The 10,987-nt window shown below is 41.9% G+C and overlaps 1 protein-coding gene and 1 pseudogene across 1 annotated transcript in view; one reads left to right on the forward strand and one right to left on the reverse strand.

Moving 5' to 3' along the window:
• Window positions 1-10,987, reverse strand: part of NALF1 (NALCN channel auxiliary factor 1) — a gene marked incomplete at its 5' end in the record, with an annotated part of 791,674 nt that overhangs the window by 247,756 nt on the left and 532,931 nt on the right. The gene's annotated exons all lie outside the window — the stretch shown is intronic.
• The window catches only part of LOC115873236, a 15,497-nt pseudogene continuing 9,523 nt past the window's right edge, over window positions 5,014-10,987 (forward strand).

Here is a 10,987-nt window from a genome sequence, read left to right on the forward strand (position 1 = left end):
AGGGTTTTTAAGGGTTTCTGTAATCTTTACAGTTGGTGGGTTTGATACACTGACTTTTCCATCAGCAGCAAAGCCCTTAACTACTGCATCTGTAGGGTGCCTTTGAAATATAAACCCCCAAACCTCAGTGACATCAAGTCAATTCTGACCCATAGTGACCCTACAGGACAGAGTGCAACTGGCCCTGTGGTTTTCTGAGATTGTAAATCTTTACAGAAGTAAAGCCTCCTCTTTCTCCCACAGAGCAGGCGGGCTAGTGGTTTCAAGTGGCTGATCTTCAGGTGAATAGTTCAACATGTAACCTATCACATCACTTTAGAAATATAAAGCTAGGTGTATATTTGTGAGTCAGAGATAAGCAAGCATTGATATGAGAAAGTCCTACATGATCAAATATGATGCTTTGTTCTAAAGTCTTTCCCTCCCTAAACTGTTCCCTCTGCTCCTCTTCCCAGGAGGCCTGGTAGCACAGGTGCACCATGTGTCAGAATCCCCATGACAGTGGGGCGTTTGGTGCCGGTCTAAGACATGGAGCTGTTTACTCACCCGAGAAAGCATTTCTCATAACCCCCAACTGAAAGGTCCCAGCTGGTGAGTCGATCCTGCATCACAGCAACCCCTTAAGAAGGTGGAAGTTCCCCTTTGAGTTTCCGAGTTTTGTCATTCCTATGGGAGCAGCAAGCCTTCTCTTTCTCCCTCAGAGCTATCGGTGGGGTTGAGCCTGCAACCTTGTGGTTAGCAGTGCAGTGCTTAATCCACAGTACCACTAGAACCCCCTTATCTGGCAATTCTATTCGGTTCTAGATGTTTGTTGTGAGTTGGCACTTTGATGCCAGTAAGTATTCTGAGAACTGTGTATCAAGATTTTAAAATAATTACTAAAATTTTGAAGTAGGAAGTCAACCTCTTGAAATTTATTTGGAATAAGAAAATTTGCTGTTTTAATGTCCCCCCACATGCTCCCAATGTGGTGTAGTGGTTAGCATTGACTGTTAACAGTGAGGTTAGCAGTTCAAAACCACCAGTGGCTCCTGAGGGGAGAAAGATGAAGCCTCATCTTTCTGCTAACTACTCCTGTCTCAGGGACCCAGGAAGTCAGTTCCAGCCTGGATAGCGTCACCACAAGATTGACTTTTAACAGCTGTGTCTCCAGTTTTTTGGTGTGGCTCTACAGTCAGTGGGAATCAAACTAGATATTGCATTGAGCAAATCTTCTGTACAAGACCTCTTTAAAATGCTGAAAAATAAGTAATTCGAGGACGAAGGTGAATCTGACCTAAGCCATGATATTTTCCATAGCCTTATATGCATATGAAGAGGGTCACTATGGGTCTACCTCAATTTGGTGGCAGGGAGTTCATATGCATATGAACATTGAATAATAAATAAGGAAGACCATAGAAAAATGGATGCACTTGAATTCTGGTGTTGGCAAAGAATACTGCCAGAAGAATAAACTAATCTATCTTGGAAGAAGTACTGCCAAGTGCTCCTTCGAAACTAGGATGGAGAGACTTTGAATCACATATTTGGGACATGTAATCAGGAGAGACCAGTCCCTAGAAAATGACATCATGCTTGGTAGAGGGTCCGTGACCAAGAGGAAGACCTTCAACAGGATGGACCAATATATGGGTTGCAACAATGGATTCAAACATAACAATTGTGAGGATGGCTCAGGACAGGGCAGTACTTCTTTCTGTTCATAAGGTCAATGTAAGTGGTAATCCACTTGACGGCATCATGCAAGAGTGTTGGAAGTTCCTAGATGGTGTGAATGGTTAAGTGCTAGTCTACTAACTGAAAGGACTGCAGAGACGAGGCCAAGGGACCATAAGCTTGAGGGCCCGAGGACCAGAGAAAGATGCTTCCTGAATGCTGAGAAGAGGTGTATCAGACACACGAAAACAACTCTCTCTTAATGTTTCTGATCCATACTTGTGATAACCTGTTAGCTTCTCTAATAAACTCCCTTCATCCCATATTGTTGTCTATGTGATAAAAGGTCATTGCTTCAGATAAGGAACCCAGAAAAGAAGTACAATGGGCTGGGCGTCTGATGTCAGAATAAGGTGAAGAAGGATTGAGGGTGAAGTGATGCCTGGCCTTTGTCCAACATCCTCAGGAAGACGGAAGACTGGATTCTCCTTCCCTCTAATAGAGCTGGAACAGGTTGGCCATGGCTCCCATAACTTCAGTTAGAGTCCAATATGGGTTTTTCAACGAACTTTCCTCCCTCTGAGTACGTGCATGTTAAAAACAAAGCAAAATCACAATTCTGAATGAAATAGTTAAGTAAAATGTGTCCTTTCCCATAAGCTAATACAGAAAACATTAGGTGCATGCATAAAGGATGTAAAAGGTGAACTATAATAATGTTACTTTCTAAGAAAGAATACACCAAGTCCTTTATCTTCCAATTAGCATTACATCTGGGAGTTAGACTTCCTGGGTTTGGCTCAGGAAGTTCATTCTTATTCGAGCCCCAAATTCAGAATTTGCATCCCCACCCCAGATATATGGACCCAGAATCTATATTTTAGTAAGACCTGTAAGATCGCCTGAGGATCTTGTTCGAATCCTGCTTCTGATCCCACATAGCTGGGGTGGAAAAGCAAAGACAGATGCTCAGTGCTGGCGGTGTCATCTGGAATTACTCAGTTCAAAGCCAGGTTTTAATCTCAGCTCTCCCACACCGATGTGGGACTTCAAATAGGTAAATTATTCCTCCAAAATCTGTTACTACTTTTGAAAAAAAAAAAGATAATTGTATCCATACCTGCCTTATTTGGTTGTAAAGAGTAAATTATATCATTAAAATAAAGTGGTTTGCATAGGGCAGGCATCTATTAAAAGCCAATTAAATGTTAGCTGTTATTAGCACAATCCCTAGGTCATACAAGCAGTTAATAAGCATGGCTGTTAAAAAAGGGTGGTCATTTGAGTCCTTCCAGCAGAACCTCAGAAGAAAGGTCGGGTGATCTACTTCCAGAATGTCACAGCCCTTGAAAACCTCATGAAGCATAATGCACACTGTCCCATATGAAGAGGTCAACTGATGCATATGTATCCATTATTATTACCATTGCTGTCCCACAGCTAGCAATAAGAAATATCCCAAAAGCTAACAATTAGAATATCTTAAAGCTAACAACAAGAAAAGAAAAACAAATATTTTCTCCCTTGTTTTCATTTTTCTCTTAAATTTCTTTTATGGACCTACTTAATTTAACTGAGCATTTAAATTAAATAAAAGGATACAGTCAATGTTTTTAAGTTCTTGGAAATTAATTGTACTTAGAGCTTCTTAAAATAGCAGGTTTTCATTCTATTTAGAGAACAAAATCTGTTTTGTTCAGTAGATTGCAATCTGTATATTTCAATTCTTAGAAGCTAGTGTTAAAAGGAGCAAATCCCATATTTCTACATTCTGTGCTCATTTATAGAAAGTGCTATTTCATAGCAAAAAATCTTCGCATGTAGTAATGATATTTAACTTGAAGAGAAAGAATATTCTTAGTGAAATCTAGATACATATTCAAAATAAATAAATAGTCTAGGAACATGAGTGGTTCCTTAGCCCACAGCAGCTGCGAAGTTCACCAGAGGATTCTCCAACGTGTCACTGATATATGAAGGGGCTGCTTTCATTTATGTCAAAGGCAGATACTCTCCCACTTATCCAATTTCAAACAGAAGACATCTTTCATTTTTAAATGGCATTGCAATTTGACTCTTTAAATACAACTGAACAGATTTCACAGCCTGACTCCAGAGGAAACAATTTTCATAAAAGGTGCAAAGACTTGGAGTTAGAAAACCAAAAGGGAAGAGCACATGGATGACTTCTCCTGCTAAGGAAAACTGAAGAAAAACAATTCAAGCCTTGAGTTGACATAATCAAGGATTCTATGGGCCAAATATTGAACAATGCTGGAAGCATCAAAAGTAGATGGAGGGATTACATAGGGTTTCCATACCAGAAATAACTGATTGACATTCTACCATTTTAAGAGGGTAAAAATGGCCAAGAATCAAAGATCTGAAAGAAAATGTCCAAGATGATCTGTCGGCACAGGCTCACAGAAAGCCAATTGAAATGCCGCATCAAAATGAAGCAACGCTGGAAACAACTGCAGAAGGTCCAGTGTATCGATGCCACACAAATTTGGAGCCTGGCCAGCTGATAGAAAGCAATCTGTATGCATGACCATTCCAAAAAACAAAGGTTATCCAAAAGAATGCCCAAACAAATCACTGCTATCACAAGCAAGTGGAATTGTGTTCAAGATAATTCTAAAATAGTTGCAGTAGTATAGCCACAGTCCACTGCCCGAAACACAAGCCCTGTTCAGAACAGGCCATGGAAGGAGAGCTATTGCTGCTGATTTCAGACACCAGAAAGGTGTTCACCTGTGTTTTATTGATTTTGTAAAGGCATTCCACGGTGTAGAGCATAACCTATCATGGATAACATTTTGAAGAAAGGGAATCCCAGAGCACCTAATTGTGCTCACGTGGAGCCTGTCTGTAGACCAAGAGGCGGTTGTTTGAAGATAAAAAGGAGATACTGCATATTTTAAAATCAAGGAAGATGTATATCATGGTGGTATCCTCACATCATGCTCAATCCTATCTGCATGCTCGGCAAATAATCCGAGACGTGGAAGTGCATGGATTCTGCCTCAAGAAAAGAAACCAAATCGCTTTACAATTGTACCAATCAGGAAAGATCATGGCAAACAGGATTTTATTTTGCTTGGATCAGTAAGCAATGCTCATGGAAGAAGCAGTCAAGATACCAAACAATGTACTGGACTGAGAAAGGCTGCTACAAATCAGCCTGTTGTAAGTGCCTAAAACAAAGAAGTCACCTTCAGGAATAAGAGGCCCCTACTGCTAGCCATGGTGTTTTCAATTCATGTTCATGTGACAACTGCACAAGGAACAAAGAAGATGAAAACGTTCTTGATACCTTTTCATTAAGGTGTTGGTGAGCATTTCAAAAATATCATGGGCTGCCAGAGAATGAACACATCGGCCTCGGAAGAAGCACAACCAGAAAGCTCCTTGGAAGCAGACGTGGCAAGATACCGCTTCATGTACTTTGGACCTGTTCTCAGGAGGGACCAGGTGGACCCTGGTCCAGAGGAACTGACACCGTGGCTGAAACAAGAGTCCCAAACACAGCAACGCTTGTGAGGATGGCAGAAAACGGAGCAGTGGTCTATTCTGTTGGGCAAAGCATAACTATGAGTGAGAAATGACTGGATAGCACCTTACAGCCATGGCTGGACGTGGGGTTATTACTTTCTAGGTCTGGTCTTCCAGGAACAACAGCTTTAGTAAACTATGCATTCAGGTTGACAGGTAACTAACAACTCAGAGATCGATAACCTGACTATATTTATTCCCCTCAATATTATATTACTAGAATACAGAATTGCTGGATTTCCCACAAAGGATAAAGTGCCTAAAGGCAATATATATATTGCATATACATATATGCAAGAGACTCCTTGATCTGCTGTCTGCGAATCAGATTATACCTTTCTCATGCTAAGTAACCTCTTCAGGAATAAGACCCAAATGATTGTAGAAATTATTTCTTTCAAGTTTGTGTATAATGTGTCTTGCTTATTAAAACTGTACTTTTAGGTAACTATTTTGGCTACTCCAACTCTTCCAAAATAATTCTCTTAGTTCTTCCTGTAACTACCCATTCTTTAGAACTCCACTGAATTATCATTTGCCCTACGAAAATCTTTTCAACCGAATGAGCCTAGTTATTTCTTGCAATTTTTTTCAGACAAATGCTTTAGTCCCTGCCCCTCTCTTGTAGTAGCTAATGCTATAATCCCCGACAAGCTTCTGAAAACGTGAGAAATGGCCTAGGTGACTTCAAAGCTCTACTACTCTAATGAACTGTGGTGACTCGATCACAAGTGTGCCCACAAACTGCTCACTGGCCACTCTGTAAAGTTATCTCAGAGAGCTTACTTTACTGCCCGCACCTGTCCCTCAAACAGCACTTCAGTTCCCATGCTATGAGTTCAGAGGTGAAAGGAAAGTAATATACGGTAATGAATAGCCCAGGCAAGGGGATGCAAGGAAAGGACAAAGTTATCCTTTAAGTAAAAGTGACGGTGTTAAAAAGAAGCAGCATTGTAAACAGGTTCTTCATGTAATAAGTGGCATCACGGAGAAAACTATGCTACATGTCCTCAGGATGGCAGTTCATGTGTTAGCTGTTTTTCCTCCATAGAAGAAAGCATTAGCAACACATCAGTAGCAGCTTCAAACAAAGAAGGCAATGACAGATAGATACATCCTGGGTGGAGAGAGGGCAGACTCTGAATAAAGGTACGTCGGTCCATTTGAAGTGTGATTTGGACAAATCTGACAGAAATGAAGTTGTTGTTGGGTTTTTTCTGGACGTCGTCCGGATGTGAACTTTCAGAACGTGGAGACATTTCAAAATCTGCATTGGTCTTTATCTGAATTGCTTTGTGCAGCTCCATGACAACAGACAGGAAGATATTTGACAAAGACGGTCTGTCCGTGTTCTCCCCCCATCAAGCGAGGCCGAGCTGCTGGTCCTTTTGCGGCTTCACAAAGCTGAAGTCTTCCAAATAAGACCTGACTTATCTTTACACCTTTAATGGGCTTCTGTCAACCCCTACTGATTGGGTTTTATGCCTGCCTGTCGACCGCTGTCTTGTTCAATTGAAAAACTTGCTGCGAGATTAAAAGAAAGTTCCCCGGGTAGTGCATAAGATCTGCTCCGTGTCAGGAAAATGCAAGTCCCCTGAAAAAGCTACAATATCAGAGATCACTTCTGCTCAGAGTTGAGTTTTGTATAATGATGATAAGAGAAAGGCAAAGCTTCCTGAGAACCGAGAGCGGACGCCTGGCATCAGGATCTGTGCAGCGAGAAAGGGGCACAGGTGCAAGCTGGGCAAGGGAACAATTGGTCAGGCAGCTGCCCTAGTTTTGCATGCAATTGCCTAGAATTCATAGGTATGTGCACCCCACTGCACCCCCAGTGAAGCCATTTTCAAAGCAGGTGGAAGAAGAAGTCCAAGTGCCCTTGAGTCATTCATGAAGTTATCTTGTCTGGCTTTCTTTTTATGCCTTGTCCCGCTTCTTGCCTCACCACACCCCCACCACACAGCCCTGCCTCATCTTTTGACCATTCTTTCTTAATAAAAAAGTATTTGTTTCACATCTCTTGCTGCACTTCCTCATACACGTCCTATCACCACTACCTCCTTCCTTTCCTACATCCCCCAAAGTATGTCCTCCCTCTCACAGGATTCTGCCAATCCCTATACCCTATCGGCAACACCCAGCTCTGTTCACCCTTACCTCCCACCCTCCCTCCCTACCGACGCTCAGACACCCATGGGTCACGAAGCTTTGGTACACTTGTTAAAGGATCAGAAGTACACTGCAATGTAGCCTGGGTTTTTTCTGATAATACTTACTCATTTATAACAAGGAACATTTGAAAGACACCCAAAATAGATTTATTTTCACCTCAGTTCTTACCAAAGGGGAAAAGGGTATCATGCATATTTTATTACTCAGAATGCTTTCTGGCTAGTGAGCAGAGTACTGCACTGAGATTTAAAAGCTTCTGCTCAAATACGTCAACTGAAAAACTATAGAGACACCAAGCATTTAGTTTTGGGAGAAGTCTCGTGTTAAATTTCCCCCCATATTTGTTCTAACACGTTCCCTTTTCAAATACATAAGAACTTGGAACAAGAAACCCTTTAGGTCTGAAAAGGTAAACCTCTCATACTAAACAAAAGCACTTATGAAAAATAGTATACAAAATAAATCATGTATAGTTTACGACACTGATTTATAACCTAAGAGGATAATGCTTACCTAAATAGAGACTGCTGGTTTTCCACTGAACTGCCTTTTTATGTAAATCCACCCCACAAAGGAAAAGTAAACTATATTGAGAGGGAATGGTCCTGTTTGCACATGTTCATCATGGGCTTAGAACTTTAAGGATATGAAGAAGCACAAATATTCAAAACAAAACAAAAAACTCACTGCCATCAGGTTGATGATGACTCATAGCAACCCTGTATGACAGATTAGAACTGCCCATGTGAATTTCTGAGCCTGTAACTGTTTATAGGAGTAAGAATCCCTTTCTCCCAAGGAGCTGGCTGGTGTTTTTGAACTGCTGACTTTGAAGATCGCAGCCCAAAGCATGCAGCTGCTCCAAGGGAGAAAGACTGGGCTTTCTACTCCCGTAAACAGTTACAGTCTCAGAAACCCACTAGGGGTCAGCATTGAATCAATGGCAGTGAGTTTGATTTTTTGTTTTATGGAAAGGGTAGCTAGAACATTCAAATCTACTATACAATAGCAACAACAACAACAATGACTTAATAATTGTCAGAGAACAAGAGATGCAAGAGCACACTATATATTACATTAAGCATTCAGGTACACGATTCTTAAACCTGCTATAACTGTAAATGTCTTTCAAATCCCAACTTTCCCAGGCTACAGGGTAATCTCTGCATCATGTAATCATCAATCTTCCAAGAAAGCATTCATTCCTCTGATGCCCGATTCTTTGCTACAGGAAGACAATCTCTGAGCATTCAGGCTTTTCCTGATCCTCGTCAGAAACAGGCTGAGGTATCAGGACGGTGAGAAGATGCTTTGTCATTCCCCCTGGGCAAGGCTGCTGCTTCTGCACGTTTCCATGAAGCTCACTTCCCATGCCTGGTACCAATCCAAAGTACTCATTACCTTCCAACATGCGATCTCACTTATTTAGCTCATTATGAATTTGCGATTGATTGTTTTTCTCTCACAACACATGAACACGCTGGGAGGCAGCCTCAACAATGGCAGGCTTTGTCTGCTTTCATTACTGACCACATCCTGGAAGGCAATAGCCGGCACTTATCAAAATAAAAATTACTTGTAGTCTAATCTCTGATAATTCTTCCATTTTACAGGTGAGAAAGGGAAGGCACAAATAAATTAAGTAAATCTCCGTATTTCATGAGGAAATGGTAGCTAGAACCCTAGTGGATGGCACAAAACTAAATTAGTAATATACTCCTGGCAAAACCATCTCTCAGAAGCATTTGGAATATGTCTGCAACAAGGGATGGGGGGTAAAAATAAAGATCAAAAGCAATCAGAGGGTATTTTACAGAATAATGAAAGAGACCTCTCACAATATTTGGTGTTTGCTGAAAAATGAAAACATTTATTGAGCATCTAATATGTACCCCAAACAAACAAGTTCACTGCCATTGAGTTGATTCAGACTCTTGGTGACCCTGTAGGACAGGGTAGATATGCCGCCTGGGCTTCTGAGACTGTAACTCTTTAAAGGAGCAGAAAGCCTCATCTTTCTCCCTTGAAGTGGCTGGTGGTTTTGAACCAGCAACCTTGTAGTTAGCAGCCTAACTTGTAACCACTATGCCACCAAGGCTCTCTGAAATGCGTTCATGGCCATTAGGTCCATCTCAAGTCATAACAACTCTATAGGACAGGGTAAAACTGCCCTTAGGGGTTGGCGAGACCACCACCTTCTCGGAGAGTAGAAAGCCCCATCTTCTCTTGTGGAGTGGCTGGTGGTTTTGAACCGTCATTATGCAGTTAGCAGTCCAATGTGTAACCACCACACTACCAGGATCATTTAAGGTAGGGGATATAATGTGGAGGAAGGAACATCTAGCTGACATACCCAATAGCATGAGCCAGTGGAAAGTTTGGAAGTAGCATCACAAAGCAATAATGCTTCTTTCCTTCTATGGGCCACTTCAACAGATGCCCCAGGGAGAGTGTCTTCCTCGCCAGGGTTCCTGAGAGCCAGGTTAGGTCGAATGAAACGTCTCTATTCGGATCATGAAAAGATGCTCTGGACACTTTAAATCATCTCCAGGCCGCATCTCAGTTCAGTGATGCAAATAAATACCCAGGCCAGTTTAATAAAAGACATTTTCTTCTAACTGCCTTTGAATTTAGGGCTGCTCTCTTGCCTTTTATCGTGAGCTGCTTCTTCTGTTCTTCTCTCTTGCCCTTCTCCTCTCACTAATCCCTAGCCTCAGCTGTCTTGAATGGGGCAGGCTAAGGATCCCCCCCACCACCACCACCCAGGCCAATGTATCTCTAGTCTAGCTGGTTGATTGTGGGTGGGATTGCCCTCCAATTTGTTTACACAGGGAAATTTTTGACTCTCAGCTGTGCTACGTAACAATATTTAAGGTAACCGCTTACTTGCTGTCTCCTGTACAAAGCTCATGTTAAACAGGCACAGACATTTTATTCTAACACATTCTGGTAATATAGACAGCCCCTATCTGTAGCCATGCCTACTGACTGCTTTCAGAAATTGCCAGCCCGGCTCTCACTGCTCGCATTTCACATTTTCCTTCCTGAAGAGGAGCAGGGCACATTGAACTCCTCTCTCTTTCTAGATTTGAGGAAGTGATCAAGAGACTGTAGGATGAAGGTGGGACCTACACCAGACCCATCATGCTTTTTTGAAAACAAAGTACATCTTTTCCCCAGTTATGTATACAATATATATAATGTAACTTTGTCTTGTTGACCTCCTTGGCCTACACAACAGACTAGAGGTACTCATTTAACATCACAAAATTGGTTTACGACTGTCTTCATTCAAATTAGGTGTGTGTGGTATACCTTCTGTTTCAAAGGTATCATCTGTGTTTGGGAATCTGGTAAAATGCTGGCTTTAATCGTTTCACTAAAACACGGAGAGTAGCAGACATGATTTAGCCAGAATGACCAAATGAACCACCCCTGAAGGAAGGGAGTCTCCGGGGAGAAGGAGTGAGGGTGCAGCAGAGGGCACTGTTGAGAGGGAAAGGAGCTGGTCCATTGGGAACTGATGGGACCTGCAGGTGTCAAAGACCTAGAGGAAGCCCGGGCTAGAAGGCAGCTACTCAGGAGAAAGGAATGGAGGAAGGGG

This window comes from Echinops telfairi, unplaced genomic scaffold (genome assembly GCF_000313985.2).
Source record: "Echinops telfairi isolate 266 unplaced genomic scaffold, ASM31398v2 ScPeMD7_7467;HRSCAF=8505_1, whole genome shotgun sequence".
NCBI classification, from domain to species: domain Eukaryota; kingdom Metazoa; phylum Chordata; class Mammalia; order Afrosoricida; family Tenrecidae; genus Echinops; species Echinops telfairi.